Source organism: Myotis daubentonii, chromosome 7 (genome assembly GCF_963259705.1).
Source record: "Myotis daubentonii chromosome 7, mMyoDau2.1, whole genome shotgun sequence".
NCBI classification, from domain to species: domain Eukaryota; kingdom Metazoa; phylum Chordata; class Mammalia; order Chiroptera; family Vespertilionidae; genus Myotis; species Myotis daubentonii.
The window spans coordinates 29,841,722-29,860,681 of record NC_081846.1 but is presented as its reverse complement, the minus strand read 5'-3'; the positions used below and the strand labels follow the sequence as shown (position 1 = coordinate 29,860,681).

The window sequence follows — 18,960 nt, the reverse complement described above, 5'->3', positions numbered from 1 at the left end:
AAGAAGCAAGATTTCTCTTTGTAATCATTGTGGAAGCCCTGTGCTTACTCCATTGACATGTGTTTAATGCTCTTTCTGTTTATCTTTTTTTTTTTTTTTTATAAAGCAGCTTCTTAAAAATAATTCATTTTTACAACACGGGGCTCTGTAACATGAATACATTTTAGTGAAGAACCAAAAGACTACTTTGAAGAGGACAAAGGCATTCATCTGACAGATGAACAAATCGATGCGAGGGCAGGTGGGAGAAAGCTTCCACGCCACAGGGGATGCCCCAGCGTTGTGCTGCTGTGTTCAGTCACTCCTGCTCCTCTTTTGAAATAACTGTGAATTCACTTTCAGGAACAACTGTCTCCTCTCTCCCCCAGCCCCTTACTGTCAATAGATTCCATGTACATACCTGAAGACCAAAGTATTTGAATGTTTCTGTGCAGCAGAGCAGAGGAGTCCCTTCTGTGTCTTTGGCTGCTGTCACCAGATTTACACAAATATTCCTTTTTAAAGTTTGTTGCTGAGAGCCTAATGTTAAACTTCTACTCAGTCCAGACAATGACAGTATACTTACATTTGACCTCTTTCAGTGCCACGACACTTAATGTTCTTAGCTTTCCTTCATGACCACTGCCTTATGAATACTTACAGTTTCATAGAAAGAAAGAGGTGATAAAACATTTTACCAAGCATCTGGCTCTTTTTTTTTTTTTTCTGTGCCTCCGTCATCCATTTCAACTCTTCTGCTCTCTCCTTAATTAGTCCTTCTTTTCCCTAAACCTGTCTCTTCCAGATATGTCATTTGCTTTATGCAGTGTTTTGGAGGTAAATATCAAAATTAATCTTTGTTTAGCATTGTCTGCTCCGTGGGAGGCATTCTAGGTGCTTGTTAGCTCCCCGAGTGACTCAGTGGCTCAATAGTTTGTATTTTCAAATAAGATTCATTGTCCTGTTGCCTTTCCATAAAACACAGTTGTAGCCTGCTTGTCTTTGTAAAGAAATTTTTTTTTAAAACCTGTGGTTGCTTGGAAACACTGCTGTGATGGATGATCTCAGGGGTGAAGGAAAAACCAGCCCTCTGGTGTGTGGCCTCTGTGTTAGAAGCTGTTGGAGGTCCCCATTTCCTTGGGGTGGAAGCCCCATTGGAGTCCTCTAGGTCTTATTTCCTCTTGTCACCGGCCCTTAGGCATATTTCCCCTCACATCTACATGGTGGACCTCTGCTCTGTCACCTGCTGCCTGTCCCAACCCAACCTGGACCCTCACCCTGCCTCACCCCATCCTTCCCATGCCTCTGACCCCCAGATCGATTCCTCTTCAACACCTCAACAAACTCTCCGCATTTGGAGTGGTTTAGGAGGAAAACTGCCAGCCAAAGATGCTGCCTTGCATGGATTCTCAGCTATCCTTAAACTCTTAAAAGTTTTTACAAAAACACACAGATGACCCTGGACCGTTCTCATGGCTGGTTCTCCATTTGATCAGCAAACCCAAGTGCGGATGTCTGCTTTACCCACAGTGCTCTCCTGCCTACTTGCTCAGAAATGCTCCATTTTTTCTTTCACACTTTTCTCTTTTATGGTCCGTATTGGTTGCTACCTCAGTCTGATATTTTATCTCTTTTTTCTTCTTTGAAATGATTTTCACCATGATCCAGCCTGTTCCTCTCTTCATTTTCCATGGTCTAGCTCAGTGGTCGGCAAACCCATTAGTCAACAGAGTCAAATATCAACAGTACAATGATTGAAATTTCTTTTGAGAGCCAAATTTTTTAAAGTTAAACTATATAGGTAGGTACATTGTTATTAACTTAATTAGGGTACTCCTAAGCTGGCCTTTGCTATAAATGTCCTCAATCTGAGAGGTCGACCTCAGCGAATGTACCCCCACTTCTTACAACGCCACTTCTTCAAAATACACTCGCCCAGGCCGAAAACCGACTTCTGCACATGGGCCAAGAAGTTTCAATCGCACTGTACATGCGTGCCCGCACATGGTATTTTGTGGAAGAGCCACACTCAAGGGGCCAAAGAGCCGCATGTGGCTCGCGAGCCTCGGTTTGCTGACCACTAGTCTAGCTGCTTGTATCTGTCTGTTTCTCTTCCCTTATCCTGCTCTCTTGCTCACAACCCACTGTTTTATCTTACTTTCATGACACTTGTACCACTTTTTTCTTATAGTTTTTAGTACACTTTTACGTCTCATTTATATCGTAAAAGTAAGTGCATTTTTATGTGTAGTCCAGACCAGTTGCTTCATTTATGACCCACTAAAACGGCTCTTAATACCTTAGATCGAAAGAGTGAGTGGTGCAACCCACAGCCCATAGGAATGTCCTTTAGGACCTGGGATCACTTCTTCAGGTTTATAGCTACTAAATTAGCCACTCACCTCCAGAAATCAGTGACTCCCTGGTCTTTGTATCTGACGTCTTACCTGGATTAGAGAAATGTGCATGCCTCTTGGGTGCCTCCGGGGAGCTGCTGAGTGCTTGAAATTTCCTTGATTCTAAGTTATTAGTTTAAACAGATTCTTGTCATGCAAAATAATTTATAAAGCAGTGCATTCTCTTTATTTTCTTCTCTTGAGAAGCAGAGAAGAACAAAACGGTACTTTAGCAGGTGCAATGAAGGGAAGAGTTTCCTTTCCTTGAGGTAATAAGGCTGAGCTGGTTTGGGTCTGTCTTCATGACACTCCTAGGACTTCTGCTTTGGAACATGGCCAGCTTTTACAGACTGACACCAGCCCGGAGCGGGCCTACATTGTCCCTGCCTCTGAACTTGGTGGTCGGGATTGCTGGTCACCCTTCCTCGATGCTCACCCAACCTCAGCCCTGCAGGTTTCCTGTTTGTTCTTCTCTGCACAGCTGGAATCATTTCCCCCAGCTCTGACTCCTTCCCCTTCTTACAAGTCTTCTATAAACCTTTGCTTTCCCAGCTGTGTAAGCTTCTTCTCCCTGATAACCCATTTAAAGCTAGCATCACACAACTTAGCTTCTGAATGTTCCCTATGCTCTTTTTGTGTTTGTGTGTGTGTGTGTGTGTGTGTGTGTGTGTGTGCTGATTTTACATCTTTAATTAGACTGCAAGATTTGAGAGAAGTGACCATATCACAGGTCCTTGTACCATGGTGGCCACATGGTAGCTACCTGAGTGATTAAATTCTGTTCATAAGTAACGGTTACCTGCTCAGTAAATGCCAGGTGAAGAAAATTTCCAGCTGCAAATGTCAATCTATAGAATTCTTTGTAGAGTTTCACAACCCACCTTTGTGACATTTAAACTTTCTTCCCTTTTATTACATTAAAAGTATTTTAGAGGGTCAAATTAAAAAGAAAAGGAAAGAAAGAAACTTTTCATCATTCTTTTGGGAATGCTACATTTTGCATTTTGTCCTTTAAGATATCTTACTCAGGGGTCAGGGGTAAAATAGTCAAAGAAAGTTTGAAATTGCTACCAGCTATAGAAACATTAACATCTTTGCCAAAAGCTTAAGCTTGAACAAAAAATGCAAATATTTCACCTTTGCTGATCATCTTAAAACCACAGTTGAATATGGTGTATTGAACTCCCTGCAATAGAGGAAACAAGAGTTGGAAATGTTCAAACAAAAAGTAATAGTTGGGAGAGAACAAAAGCAGAGGAAGGACAAGGCTGCCCTGAACAGCATAATGTAGATAACATTCTTATAGCTCACATTTGCCTAGTAGGAAGATTTCTACTAAATTAAATTGAAACCACATTTCTATATTAGTAGCAATCAGAATCATTCTTCTTGGGATCTTTTATTATTGGTAATGTATATTAGGGTTTTAAAATTAGTTTGTCTTGAACTTCATGATTTTGCTCCTGTCTTTCTAAATATTGTCATTGCCAGCATCATTTATTTATTGGTTCCTATTAATTGTGGTGATAAATTAAGCATTGATAAGAAAGATGGATTCCATTACAGATATACCTGGTCCTTATAGTTGACAGTCTAAACTGAGCTGGGTCCCACTGAGTGTTGGTTGCTCAGGCTGCGATTGAGTTGGGGCGGGTGAGCCAAGATGAATGAAATGTTTTTTTTCCTACCCTTCAAGATAGTCCTTGGAATTAGGCTTCATAGAAAGGTGGGTTGCTGGTCTATCAAACCCAGCAGAATCTTTTACAAGCTACTCAGGTCATTCTTTCACACACCATAATTTTTGCAAATCCTAGGAACTAATCAATAGTATTTGTCGATTAGTTCTTTAGAAGTAAAGGACAAACATATAGAGTAAAATTAGTTGGCGTCCATGTGTGTAAGTTACTAAGGTGCTTCTGTAGATTTGAGCACCAGTTTCATAATTTAAGAGAATGAAAAGGTGGCAGGCAGTTCTCCTGGAAATTGTGCCTGATTCATTGGTTAGAGGGGTTTGCTTGGTTTTGAGAAGCAAACGCAAGGTATGTCTTTATAATTATAAATTCTCCTTTCTCCCTCCCCATTCTGCCTCATTTTCTTGTTTTCTCCCTCTCTGCCCTTTATTTAAAAAACTAGAGGCCCAGTGCATGAATTTCAGTCCAGCCTGCACCCTCTCCAATCCAGCCTGCACCCTCTCCAATCTGGGACCCCTCGGACATCCCTCTCACAATCCGGGACTGCTGGTTCCCAACTGCTCGCCTGCTTGTCTGATTGCCCCTAACCGCTTCTGTCAGCCTGCCTGATCACTCCTAACCATTCCCCTGCCAGCCTGATCGATGCCTAACTGCTCCCCTGCCATCCCAATTGCCCCCAACTGCCTTCCCCTGCTGACCTGGTTGCCCCAACTGCCCTCCTTTGCCAACCCAGTCACCCCCAACTGCCCTCCCTTGCCAGCCTGGTTGCCCCCAAGTGCCCTCCTCTGCCAGTCCGGTTGCCCCTAACTGCCCTCCCTTGCAGGCCTGGTTGCCCCCAACTGCCCTCCCCTGCAGGCCTGGTCCCCCCAACTGCCCTCCCCACCCTCCCAGCCTGGTCGCCCCTAACTGCCCTCCCCTGGAGGCCTGGCCTGGCCCCAATTGCCCTCCCTCCCCTGCAGGCCCAGTTGCCCCCAGCTGCCCTCCCCTGCTGGCCTGATCACCCACAACTGCCCTCCCCTGCTGGCCATATTGTGGTGGCCATCTTTGACCACATGGGGGTGGCCATCTTGTGTGAGGGTGTGATGGTCAATTTGCATATTACCACTTTATTATATATGATAAAGATGGCACATTTTGCTTATAGATTGATATGGAAAAATGAAATGATAAGAAAAGTTATTTTGACATTTAAAAGAATTTATTGTTAACTGTTTTTAAAAAAATCTGTTTTTATTGATTTCAGAGAGAAGAAGGGAGAGGGAGAGAGAGAGATAGAAACATTAATGATGAGAGAGAATCATCAATTGGCTGCCTCCTGCACACCCCTACTGGGGATCGAGCCTACAGTTTGGGCATATGCCCTGACTGGGAATCAAACTGTGACTTCCTGGTTCATGGGTCAATGCTCAACCACTTAGCTACACTGGCTGGGCATATTGTTAGCTCTAGAAAGAAATACCTTATTACTTAACCAATACTAGTGAATTTCAACCCATCTTATCTACAGAATTTGATTGGAATATTTCTTTAAAACTTTTCCTGCTTCTTTTAACTTAGAACAAACCTTCCCAGGGCTTTGCCAGTTTGCTGAAAGCTTTCCAGTACAAGATTTCAACTAAGAAAATAATTTCTTTAATTGTTTTTTTTTTTTTACAGTCAAATTTCTGCTCCTCAATAGCATCTCTTCTCTTTCTTCTTTCTAAAGGTGGGGCAGAGAAAAGGAGAGAGAGGGGAGGTAAGGAAGGAGAATGAAATAGAGGAGAGAGAGAAGTTGATTGATCCTCAGGGCTAAATATATAAACCCCAGAACTATGGTTTTCTTTTACTAGAAGGTACTTTTAAAATTTACTCTCTTTTTAAAAATAAAAAATGCTCTTTAATGTAGATAATATAAATGATACACTTTTTTGAAAGAAGAACACATTTGTGCACTGTCTGGTTATTTTCTTTTTTCATTTAATGTATCACTGACATTCTTTTGCATTAATAAATATAAACCCATGGTACTCTTCTCAACAATTGTGCAGTGTTCCATTGAATCAATGTACTATATTCAATATGCTGTTGTTAAACAATTAGGTCCTTCCTTTTTATTTGCCTCTTTAGATAAAATTTCAAACATTATTATAACCTTATCTTTGTATCTATAATGATGATTTATTTGGGTTAAATTCCTAGATGTGGAATTTACTGAATCAAAAGGTTCATATATTTTAATGACAAATTTGATACAAATTTCCAAATTGTTCTTAACTTTTTTTTCAGTTTTCACCCATGACAACCAGTTTATCTTTGACAATGCACATTGCTCCCCTTCCATGGACTTTAAGCTAGGTGCTGTTAACCAAATTCAATTGGAAATTTGCATACACCTCTTAGCAACTTAAGAACCTGAAACTTGTAGGGAGCCCCTCAAGACTGCGATTAACAGTCTCCAGAAAAAGGACAGTTCAAGCTCTTTAAACAAAAGATATTTAAAGTGGTTGCATCACACTATGGCATTTAGAGTCATGGTGAATAGAATGGTTTATTATATCATTGCATTTTGCACATCAGCACAATTGTAAAATGGTGAGAGAGGGTGGCATGTGGGCAAGTGTCTGTTGTTCTCAAGGTCCCCAAGATTGGTCATGCTTTAGTGACATTTCTCCCACTTAATGTTCTGCAAAGAACATTTTTCTAGAGACGACCCCTCCTTCTCATAGATCCTTTTGTTTCCCCACTTCAATATCCTGAAGGTAGATATTTAAGTTGCATTTATCAGAGACTTTTTATGGGGTCAGATATATTCCAGGAGGATGGGGCAAAGGATTTTCCAGAATGGACGAGTTTTTTGGTAACTTATCAGGGAGACTTTCGAGATGATCATTTGATTTTGATGCAAAGTCTTGGTAGTTGTGATTGCTTTTCTTAAAGATTTTGGGTAAAAAACTCAAAGCAGCAAGTAACTGGACCAAAGTAGGGCATGTCATCAGGAAGAAATTGTGGTTTTGGGTGAAGAATATAAATAATTAGGATTGCATTTCAAAAAGACTCTCTTGCCTTCTCCTCTCTGATGCTTTTTCTGACATTTTGGGTTTGAATGCCAGGATATTTTTGGTGTTCACATGCTCCCTTAACCAGTGACACTCTCCTGGCTGTCCTGTTTTAATGCTGTAATTGTGAGTTTGACCTGCAAAAGTGATATTTGCTTGGTAGACAAATGGAAATATCCTTAAATAAATATACTGACAAAGACTGTTTGTCTACATCCCTAATAACAAATGACAGCTTCTGGAATGCTACCATGTTAATAAAATAAGCTCTTGGTCATCTCTCTACATCCCTGTTTATTATCAATAAACATTTATTGATTAATGACTCTGTGTAGGACACTAGGCTAAGTACTAGGGACACAAAGGAATAAAAGGTCAAAAGTCCTGGCTTTGAGAGATCGCCACCTTCAGGCAGACAGGACATACTCATTATGTAACCGAGATAAATCATGTCCCACGACTGTCTTGTTCATGAAGTCACATTTAAATAAATACAGTCTAGTAGCCAAATAATGAATTAACACTCTTGAAATCTTTATTCATCTTTTTGAGGGAACATGAATAAGAGTGGGATAAGGCATTCCTATTATGCCTTAAAGTCTTGTCAACCTTACCTCCTCCTCACTAGTATTAAGAAACTATGTGCTTGGCACTTTGGGAAATTCTCTCTTCCACTGTCATCATCTCCTGCCCCAAATCTCAGCCCAACGGCCTTTAAGGCATTTTCTTCCTTTCTCTTACTGCTCTTTCAGCTCATTCGTCGGTATATCAGTGTAGCCCCTCTGTTCTTTGTTTTCAGTTTTTCTCTCTGTCTTGTCCATTACCTGGGTTCTCCACTACAAGGAACTTGCCTGGGAACTCCCCTTAGAAGCTGAAATAAGAGGAAGATTGTGCACATTCCTATAATAAATAATTGTTTCTCTTGTTAGATATAGTTTGGAGATGATGTTGCACATGAGATGGTAAATGAGAAGATAAAGGAGCGTATATTAAGTATCAGATGAACTATACAGTTAATTTAAGGGCTCTATGAATTCAGAAGAGAAGACTAATCACCAAGGGGAAAGTTGAGGCTTTAGACTTGAGGTATACCCTGAACTTGGCCTGGAATTGAAGACTAGGTATGAGAGGGAAGGCATACAGGGTGAGAGCAGTGGTAAGAGCAATGATGTAGGAGGGAGAGTGCACGTGTTTCCAAATAATAGAGCAATTTGGCTGGAGCAGTAGATTACAATAAATAAGCCATGGAAAATTAGAAAAAGACAGGAGGTAGGAGCTAGGCTGTAAAGGGGGTTATGTACTGTATGAAGGGGTTTAGCTAGAAGGTGGTCATGACAGTAGTTTATAATATGGTGAAAACTGTGGAGTAGCTTTTGGTGGTGAAAACCAAGGGTCAAAATCAACTGAGAGAGCCCAGTTGGTATGGCTCAGTGGTTGAGCATCAACCTATGAACCAGGAGGTCACAGTTCGATTCCTGGTTAGGGCACATGCCGGGGTCGTGGGCTTGATCCCCAGTAGGGGGCGTGCAGAAGGCAGCTGATCAATGATCCTCTCTCATCATTGATGTTTCATCTCTCTTTTTCTCCCTTCCTCTATGAAATCAATAAAAATATATTATAAAAAAATCAACTGGGAGTGGCTGCAGAAAGCAGGACAATGGGTCCAACTGTGAAGGTAGCTTTTCCAGACATGATTGAATGTCAGGGAAATAGGGGAAATAGAAGGCAGAGTCAAAAGTGACTGATATCAGGGATTCAAGTTGGGAAGTATTATTAACAGGAATATACTGAGTTGGAAAGAACAGCTGTATGTGACAAGGGTGGGGGCACTCAGACATCCATGAAGAGCTGAACCTCATTTGGGAGGGAGGCAATAGCTGGAGATTGAGAGTTGAAGTCTTCTACGTGAAGGTTAGAATTGAAGCTGCTGGGAAGAAGGAACCTGTCAGGAGAGAAGGAGCAGGTAGAGAAGGGGTTGGGGAAGTCAACACCTGGCTTCCTCTCACTAGCGACGGCTTGCCTCAGGTGGAAACACTTTACACTGTAACCAAATGTCTGTGAAGCGTTTTCCCGTGCCTCATCTCATTTGATCCTCACAGAAGTCCTGGAGTAGGTAGATAGGATACTCGGTGGAATCCTGTTTTCATTAGCTGGAAAACAGATTTAGAAAGCTTAGAAACTTGACCCGCCTGAAAAGTAAGAAATGGTGGACCTTGAAAATGACTTCAGGTTTTCTCACTGCACAGAATATAGTCAAACACTGTTGCAGTTAAATACCCTTTGTTCTCCCTGTGTGATCTACAATAATAATGTGCTTTGTGTTGATATTTACTGCTGTGTTGCTGGCAATTGCCTGAAAGAGAAGTTGGGGTGCTTCACTGGGCTGGAAAAAGTTTAGCTACATTAGAAAGCGGGTCTAATTAAGTAAGTTTGTTCTATATATATAAAAGGCTAAGTTTACTCATCCATGCACGATCTCTCTCATTCTCTCTCTCTCTCTCTCTCTCTCTCTCTCTCTCTCTCGCGCCAATCGCACGCATGTGTTTCTATCTGTCATTGTTGATAATGAATTTGGTTGTTTTTGTTGACATTGTGAAGATGTAAGAAGAAGGCGGCATCCCACGGAAGTAACAATGGCAATTAAATAGGATCATAATAGTGATCCTGGTAGATATAATTATCCCCGTGTAACCAAAGTTGCCGTCATATTCAGAAACAAAGATGGAGGACCTCCTTTTGAAAGGGACTTGCTCATTCATTGTAAACCAGATCCCAATAATCCAAACGCCACTAAAATGAAACAAATCAGTATCTGTTTCCTACATTAGATGCAATAACGTATCCTATTCTTTTCCCACATGGTGAAAAAGGCTGGAAAACAGATATTGCATTAAGACTCAGAGATGACAGTATAATCGACAATAATACTAGATTCAATGGATGAAGCCAAAAAGGAAAATTTTCCCATCGAATTTCATAAAAGTATTACTCCTTCGGGAATGCCATGTCATAAATTAGAATTGAAAGTGGGTGCAATCATCATGCTACTGAGAAATCTTAATAGTAAATGGGGTCTTTGTAATGGTACTAGATTTATTATCAAAAGATTGTGACCTAACATAATCGAAGCTGAAGTATTAACAGAATCTGTGGAGGAGAGGTTGTTCTGATTCCAAGAATTGATTTGTCCCCATCTGACACTGGCCTCAGTGTTAGAATAAGTTTAATCAATTTATCAGTCATTGTTTTTATCAATGTTGTTTTTTTTTATCATGTTTTTGTTTTTTTATGTCATGTCTTTGTTGTTGTTATATCATGTTGTTATTGTTTGTTAATCAATTTATATATTATTTCCATATACATTTTACTAATTTTCTTTCATCTCTGACACTTCTATTATAGAGAAAGGGCAGATAGTGATTTCTTCTAATTAATTTCCTTTCAATGTGCACGAATCTGTGCACTGGGCCATTAGTTCATAAATAAAAAACAATCAGCAAATTCACAAATTAATTTTGTAATAATGTGACAGTTGTATTTTAAGAAGCAGTTAATTTCAAATATTAAAGTGTGATTGGCTTTTACAAATAAGCCTAATTCCAAAGTTTGCATTTCATCCTGGGGAGCCAGGACCCTCTCTGGGGGTGGAGGGCAAGCAGCCCTTGAACCAAGGCAGTGGCCTGCAATGAGCACTAGAGATGGAAGCTGAGAAGACCAAGACCACTTGAAGTGGTTGATAATTTTTTTCTTTGTTTCAATGTGAACAAAAGTTCCTTTAGTTTTGGTTTTGGACCTCTGCCTTACACACAGAGATTCCCATTATATTTTCCATAGTAAGGCAGCCTATTCAAGCAATGTCACATCGGGATTTAGGACCATAAAGGTTGCAAGGGAGTCAGATAGAATTTTTAATTTGCTACATTGACTATTACAGAAAGAATCGATGATCGGATAGCGGTCCCAGGACTTTCGTAAAGACTGGAGCATAAATGAAATCTGTCTTGGTCAGATAAAGGAAACCCTCTCACCCCACTGAGCTGACAGTCAACTGAATTAAAGAATTTAATTTGGGGAGGGAATGGATTGGGAATAGGGACAATCTGTAATTCATTCTTTCTTGATAAGCCCCGGAAGCAGCACTGGCGGTGTTGTTCGTGGCCTGGGGAAGGGCATGGTTTATAATGAGGCTTGCCACCGAAGTTGCTTTGGGTCTCTGTGCTCAGGGAAGCTCCTGGCTGAGGTTGAAGCTGCTCTGTGCTCCACCGAGGCTGTTAGCTTGAGCAGAAGGCCAGGGAAGTTTGTTCCTGTCACCACCAGCTTTCTTTTATGCTACCTTGTCCTCCCTGTTCCCTCATATTTGCTGGTACCACATGCAGGTCACTTGTTTTCCTTCCCCCCCAAAATTTATTGAGCACCTACTCTGAGCCAGGCACCTGCTTGGTGCTGTCCATAGAGCAATAACAAAATTAAACAAAATCTTTGCCCTCATGAATCTTATGTTTTAGTGGGTTGATAAGTAATAAATAATTCTGCAAATAAATAGAAAACTACAACTGTGATAAGCACACTGTGCTATGATGTAGTTGATAATAAAAACCTGACATATCCTTGGGGCAGGGGAGATCACTATCTTAAAGAAAGATGATTAGGCTGAGGTATTAACTAGGGAATAATGAAACCCTTAAGGCAGAAGGCTAGAACTGCATGTGCAAAGGCCCTGTGGCTAGACAGAGTACACAATGTCATAATATTGGAGGAACTAAAACAAGGGTGAGAGAGGTGGAGAGGTGGTGGTGGTGGGGAAGTAACCTGGGCCGGTCCTGCCTGGCTGTGGAGGCCACATTAAGATTCTGGTGGCAATGGGGAGCTCTTGAGGGGAAGGAGCTGACAAACATATTCCTCCTATGTCAGGTCCCTTCAGAAACATATGCATTTTAACTTGGCAGAAAAGAAGTCATCCTTACAGCTGCTTCTCTGCCTGGCTGTCACACATCTAGGGCATTGGTGAACCCACCGGTGTTGGTGGTCACACCCCCAGAGATTCAGATTCACTGGGTCAGGTTAGAGCCTATATAGCAGTTTATGATGTAAACTATAGGTAATTCTGACTCACTGCCAATTTCTAGGCATTTGTGAGCCAGATCGGAGAGGGGCTGAATGGTGGGGTCTTTTCTGAAGCTCCAGAAAATGGAGCAGATAGGTAAGGCTGCCCCTGAGCATCTTGAGGACTGAGGCCCACGGTTTGACTATGACTGTGCTAGTGATGAGAATGCTAATATGAGCTAGAAATAGCCTGACCAATCAGGCTGAATCCCAGTCCACCTCCCAACACCTCCCAATTGTTCTCTCTCCAATCCTGGCGCACCCCTGGGGATTCATTGCAGTGCATTGGCTGCTTCTATTTTTAGTGCCATAAATACCTGTTCTGAAAAAGAAAGGTGTTATGCATAATTGAAGAAGCACATGCATCTCAAATTAGAAACCTCAGCAAACACTTGTAAATTCAGGCAATGTCTTTCATATGACCTTGAAGTTACCAGACAGTCTTGTCGGTGGCCAGTTAAATGTGAGATTTTGAAACAAAGAGATGTCACAGAACAAAGGCAATTGACAAATCATTTTCACAATGCTTGCAACAATCAGGAAGGTAAACATGTTAATCAACAGCTTTTCATGTTAGCTCCTCAGAAGGCCCAATTCTCTGACTGCCTAATGTTTATGAAGTCATCCATTGCCCAATTAGCTGTGCTTTTATAATCTCCCATTACCCTCACATCAACACAGAGAAATGATGAATTATTTTGCATTCATAGTAATGCCATTAATCAGGATGCATTCATTGGGTATTAAGGACTGGAAGTGGTGGGCAATTGTATTTGAATTCTACAGGAATTTAGCAATTGATTGACTAGTACTTGATGAGTTGAAAATGTACTAATGGAAGATCAAGTGATACAATTCCAACTGATTACGAAAAGGTGACAAGTAGACATTGAAAATGAGATTAAATAAATGAAGAATTTCCACTAATAGTGAGCCAACAAAATTTCAAAGGAAAGTGCAAATTAATTTTCATGTTCTACTGATGGGAACTGGCATTAAAATATATGTCCAATTAGGATGTAGTTTTCATAAGCAATGAGAAAGGTCTTCTTTTTTTTCTAAATGGAGATTACCTAAAGTCAGAAATGGGCATATAGAGAGATTTGACAGACCTAGTTGTAAGTTTTATCTAAAAAAGGGATTTTATAATTTGAATATTTTTATACCACTAAGCCCATTCATATTGCATTATATTGGCCAGTGCCTCTTGAGTTAACTGCTTGTTATATGTTTTAAAAATTTCTTTTAATTGTATGAATTGTCATTATACCTCATTTATTTACACACACACACACACACACATACATTTTATAACTTTAAGTGAAGCCTAGAGCCTCATTTTTTAAAGTAGAAACTAGTCATGAATTGTTCAAAGTGGAAGATAATAAGAGTTATACTATTATGAATGCATGGTGTAATTTTATTTGGACATTATTTTTAACATTTTATTGAATTTATTAGGGTGACACTGGTTAACAAAATTATACAGGTTTCAGGTGCACAATTCCACATCATCTGTACACTGTATTGCGTGCTCAACATCCTAAGTCGTCTCCTTTTCTCACCGTTTATCCCCCCTATGTTCTCCTTCACCTCTCCCCACCCCCTTCTGATAATCATCACGCTGTTTGAACATTATCTTTAAATTCTAGCAATAATTTTTAAAAGTAGCAATAATTTTTAAAAAAATTCCATTTCAGAGGCTTGACAGGAGAGGGGCTGAGTTAGAGGACTCTTTACATGACCTCCTTGCTTGCATACCAGCACTGCATTTTTCTCAGGGGACGGACGTACTTCCAGAGCCTTTTCCTTGGACCTACACCAGTGTAAGATCCAGTTATGTTCCACTTTAAACAGGTGTTGGTTTTTTATGTTGATGTTAGTGATGATAATGATGGTGATGACAGTGGAGATGATGGTGGTGATCATGATGATGTTGATGGCTGTGGTGGTGGTGATGATGAGGATGATGGTGATGATGGGGGTGCTGATGAGGATGATATAGTAGTGGTGGTGGTGATGATAGTGGTGATGAGGATGGGAGTGATGAGAGTGGTGGTAGGGTGATGATGGTGTTAATCATGATGATGGTGGTGATGACAGGGGTTATGATAATGGGGTGATGGTGGTGATGATAATGATTATGGTGATGATGGCTGCTATTAAAGGAGTGTTTGTGTCCCTAAGGAAGAGAAAGGAGAGGGGGAAATGATGGAGTTAGTATTTTGTGACTTTGGGACACTAAGCAGCAACTAGATGATGATTCCTTCGAGTCAGGTGGCAGAGGGGGATGTGGCATAGGAGGAGGAGTTTTATATGAATCTTCTGCAGGCCTGTGTTGGTTAGTGTGCAGTGTAAGCTGCGTCATAGAGAGACCTCAAACAAGTTCCGGGTTAATTTATGTCTCATGTTACAGTCTCAAGGGAGCTGGTCCAGGATGAAGTGGGCAGCTCCACCTCCTCCACACACAGATTTAGTCTCTAGATTCAGGCAGGGTGCCTTGGCTGTCACCATTCACTGCGGCACGTGAGCCAGTGTGAGTGTGGGGGGCTCATGCTTCATCTTCTTAAATGTTCACAGTGCCACTCATCCTGGCACCAAGGCCCTGAAAAGAGGCGTGCTCTTTCACTGGTGGCTCCATCCCCAGCAAAAACTCCCAATTCTATTATTATTAAGGGATATGGGAAGAATAGATACCAACTAGCAGTTACTCCCACATTCAAATACTCAAATCTTACTTAGGATCAGTAATGTAGTCTAATATTAATGGAGAAGGAGTGTGGTAGAGTGAACACCTTGGAAAAAATTAAACTAAAATATTAGCTTCAGGTGTACAACATAGTGACTAGACAATCATATACTTTATAAAATGTTCCTTCTGATATATCTCGTACCCACCTGATGCCATACATAGTTATTACAATATTATTGACTATATTCCCTAATACAAAATAATAGTGAATGTAAACTAATTGAAAAATAAATTAAAACAATAAAATAATAAACAAAATAATTAAACAAAACCACTGCACTCTGTGCTAGCAACTATTTACTGTGGGAATAGATACTTCTTGGATGGGAGCATGAGTTTGTGTGTGTGGGGGAGGTTGGGGGTTAATGGGGGGGATGAGGACACATTTGTAATACCTTAACTAATAATAATTTAAAAAAATAGATACTTCTTTTGGAAATGTATAGAATGTCAGCCTAAGAACTCTCAATCTAAACTTTTAAATTCATTTTAAGCCTCTGTTTTGATATAGAATTTGCAGTTTCTCTGCAGGGTGAATAGACAGAGGATGATGCTGAGATGCTAAAAGTGGAAAGTAGTTTTTAGGTGTTGCTATGTCTGACAGCAAGATTTGTTGAGAAAAAAAATCAATCTATAGTCAGGTGATAGCAAGTGGATTATATTTCTTTTATAATATCTTTTGTTTTGAGATTTTTTAATATATTTTTTATTGATTAAGATATTACATATGTGTCCTTGTCCCCACGTTACCCTCTACCCCTCCCCCCCCCCCCCCCCGCTCATGCCCTCACCCCCCTGTTGTCCTTGTCCAATGGTTAGGCCTATATGCTTGCATATAAGTCCTTTGGTTGATCTTTCCCCCTTGCCCCCACCCTCCCCTACCTTCCCTCCAAGGCCCGACAGTCCAATCAATGCCTCTCCGTCTCTGGATCAGCCCTTGTTCATCAGTTTATGTTGTTCATTATATTCCACAAATGAGTGAGATCCTGTGGTATTTATCCGCTCTCCAGTTCCATCCATGCTGTGGCAAATGGTAAGAGTTCCTTTTTCTTCTTCCTCTTCTTAAAGAATACCTTTCAGCATTTCATATAATGCTGGTTTGATGGTGATGAACTCCTTTAGCTTTTTCTTTTCTGTGAAGCTCTTTATCTGCCCTTCTATTCTGAATGATAGCTTTGCTGGATAAAGTAATCTTGGTTGCAGGTTCTTGCTATTCATCACTTTGAATATTTCTTGCCACTCTCTTCTGGCCTGCATGGTTTCTGTTGAGAAATCAGCTGACAGTCGTATGGGTACTCCCTTGTAGGTAACTGACTGTCTTTCTCTTGCTGCTTTTAAGATTCTCTCTTTATCTTTTGCTCTTGGCATTTTAATTATGATGTGTCTTGGTGTGGTCCTCTTTGGATTCCTTTTGTTTGGGGTTCTCTGCGCTTCCTGGACCTGTAAGTCCATTTCTTTCACCAGGTAGGGGAAGTTTTCTGTCATTATTTCTTCAAAAAGGTTTTCAATATCTTGCCCTCTCTCTCCTTCTGGTACCCCTATAATTCTGATGTTGGTACGCTTGAAGTTGTCCCAGAGGTTCCTTACACTATCTTCATATTTTTGGAATCTCTTTTCTTTTTTCTTTTTCGGTTGGGTATTTTTTGTTTCTTTGTATTTCAAATCTTTGACTTGATTCTTGGGATCCTCTTGTCTGCTGTTGGATCTCTATAAATTATTCTTTATTTCAGTCAGTGTATGCTTAATTTCTAGTTGGTCCTTTTTCATGTCCTCCATGGTCTCACTATACTTATTGAGGGATTCATTAAATTTATCGGCGGTTTCCATAAAATTCTTGAAAAACCTTATAAACGTGGCCTTGAACTCTATATCCAGTTGTTTGCTTTCCTCCATTTCTGCCATTTGTGACCTGTTTCTTTGTCTCCGCATTTTGGCTGTGTTGATAGAGTGGCCCTGCGCGCCAGGTGTCCTGTAGGGCCCAGTGGCTCAGCCTCCCCAGTTACCTGAGGTGGACACTCTTGGTGCACTCTTGGTGCCTTGGTTGTTGTAGGATCACTGGGGGGAATTGACCTCCAGGCCAATTGGCTGTGAGAATCAGCTGTATCTGAAGTGGGAGAACTTCTGTGCTGAAGACACCCTTCTGGGGCAAGACTTGCTTCAGTGGGGCTTTGGTGCTCACTTAGTCTGCTCCCTGAGTGTGTCCCTTATGGATCTGAGGAGTTGCAATCTGGATGGTCCCCCTCTGACCACTGGGTGCAGTGGCTCCTGGATCTAAGGAGGTGCTAATTCAGCCTCTGCCTGAGGCCACACAGCAGGAGCCATGAAGAGGCTCAGCTGTGAAGCAATGCAAGCTGCTGCGGGGCCTTGGGCCTTCTCTTGGAAGTTCTGGGTCTGCCTGGCTGGGCTGCAGTTAGGTACATTCACATGCAAAAGCCTCTGCCACAGCCTGGGTGGGGTGCGGTCTCAGGGAATCAAAGGGCGGAGCAAGCCGCTATGGCTGATTCTCCGCCCAGCCCTAAGGAGTCCCGCGTCTCAGTGACCCGATAATTACTGCAAGCACCTCTGAGGGAAAGCCTCCCTCAAGTTCGCCTGCTGCCCGACCATCCAGCTTCTCCCCATATGAGTCCTGGGTCCCCAGAGACTTCCCGGAACCAGAGTTCAGAGCAGTTGGGAGCTTGTGATTCAAAAAGACAGCCGCGTCCTCAGGTGCCACCCGCTTTCTGCCCGCGCGAGCCGCCGTACCTCTGCACTTCACCTCTGCAGCTCCTCTGGCTCTCAGTGTACTTTTCTTTCCTTCTAGTTGTAGAATTTACACTCAGCCAGCCTTCCTGTTGTTCTGGATGATGTCCGCTCTGTCCTTTGCGGTATTTTTCAATTGTTGTGGGAGGTGGCAATTTCCCGGTGTTTATCCATGCCGCCATCTTAGTTTCTCCTCTTTTATAATATCTTACCACTGTCTTTACAATTTCTTTTTATTTAGAGAAAATGATATTGACCCATGAACAATGTGAGGGGTACGGATGCTGATTCCATGTAGTCAAAAATCTGTGTATAACTTTTGACTCCCCTAAAACTTTGGTTGTTTCTCGGTATTCATGGGGGTTTAATTGTAGGAAACCCCATAGAGATAAAAATCCAAGGAAGTTCAAGTCCCTTATATAAAATGGCATAGAACAATGCATACAGTTGGCCTTCCACATCCAGAGAGTCCCAACTGTGGATGTGAAACCCAGGGATACAGAGGGCCAGCTATCTATTTATTGAAAAATATCTGTACGTAAGTGGACCCATGCAGGTCAAATCCATGTTGTTCCAGGCTGAACTGTACTGAACGTGCACTTTTCAGTCACTTGGCTAGGCGTAACCTACCTGATGACTTAGCTGAGTGACATTGGTAGAGGTATCTGCACTGTTGCTGTTATGTGCCATTGTGTCTTTCAATTCAAAAGCACCATTGGCAATACCTTAGCCAAATGTCCCAGGAAATGAGATATTCTGTATGAGAAAATTTTGTAAAAAGCAATTTACTACCTTAAGCATCATAACTTAAAAGCAATCAAGCAAGCAACAACAACAAAATCCAGCTTTTATATGGAAATTTAAAGAAAGATTCGTTAGAAAAAGTAAAAAGACTGTGAATGAGATCCTGGAGGGTTGGTGTGGCCAGGCACGTTCTTCAGCAAATGAGGCATTGTTCGTTAGTACCTGGTGTAGTGACAGCTTTTTTAGTGCTCATTTAATTTTTCTCCTTAACTCCTGATCTGCCAGCATTCTGCATATGTGCACTGTGGGGATAGCTGTGTTCTTTACAAAGTGGGGGTGCATTAATAAGCCTCATTTTATATAATGTTGCCCTGAACTTGGTCTACATTCAGGCTTGCTCCCTGCCTCAAGGTTGTTTCTGTGTTTTGTTTTTGTCTCTGGCTTGGCATTGTCAAAAGATGATTTATTTCTCAAGTTTTGTTCCCCAAACCACAAGTATTGAGTCACAAATCCACAGGGAT

The 18,960-nt window shown here is 41.3% G+C and overlaps 1 protein-coding gene across 1 annotated transcript in view; it reads left to right on the top strand.

Annotated features, from left to right (window-relative positions):
- The window catches only part of DNER (delta/notch like EGF repeat containing), a 246,232-nt gene that overhangs the window by 108,590 nt on the left and 118,682 nt on the right, over positions 1 to 18,960 (top strand). The gene's annotated exons all lie outside the window — the stretch shown is intronic.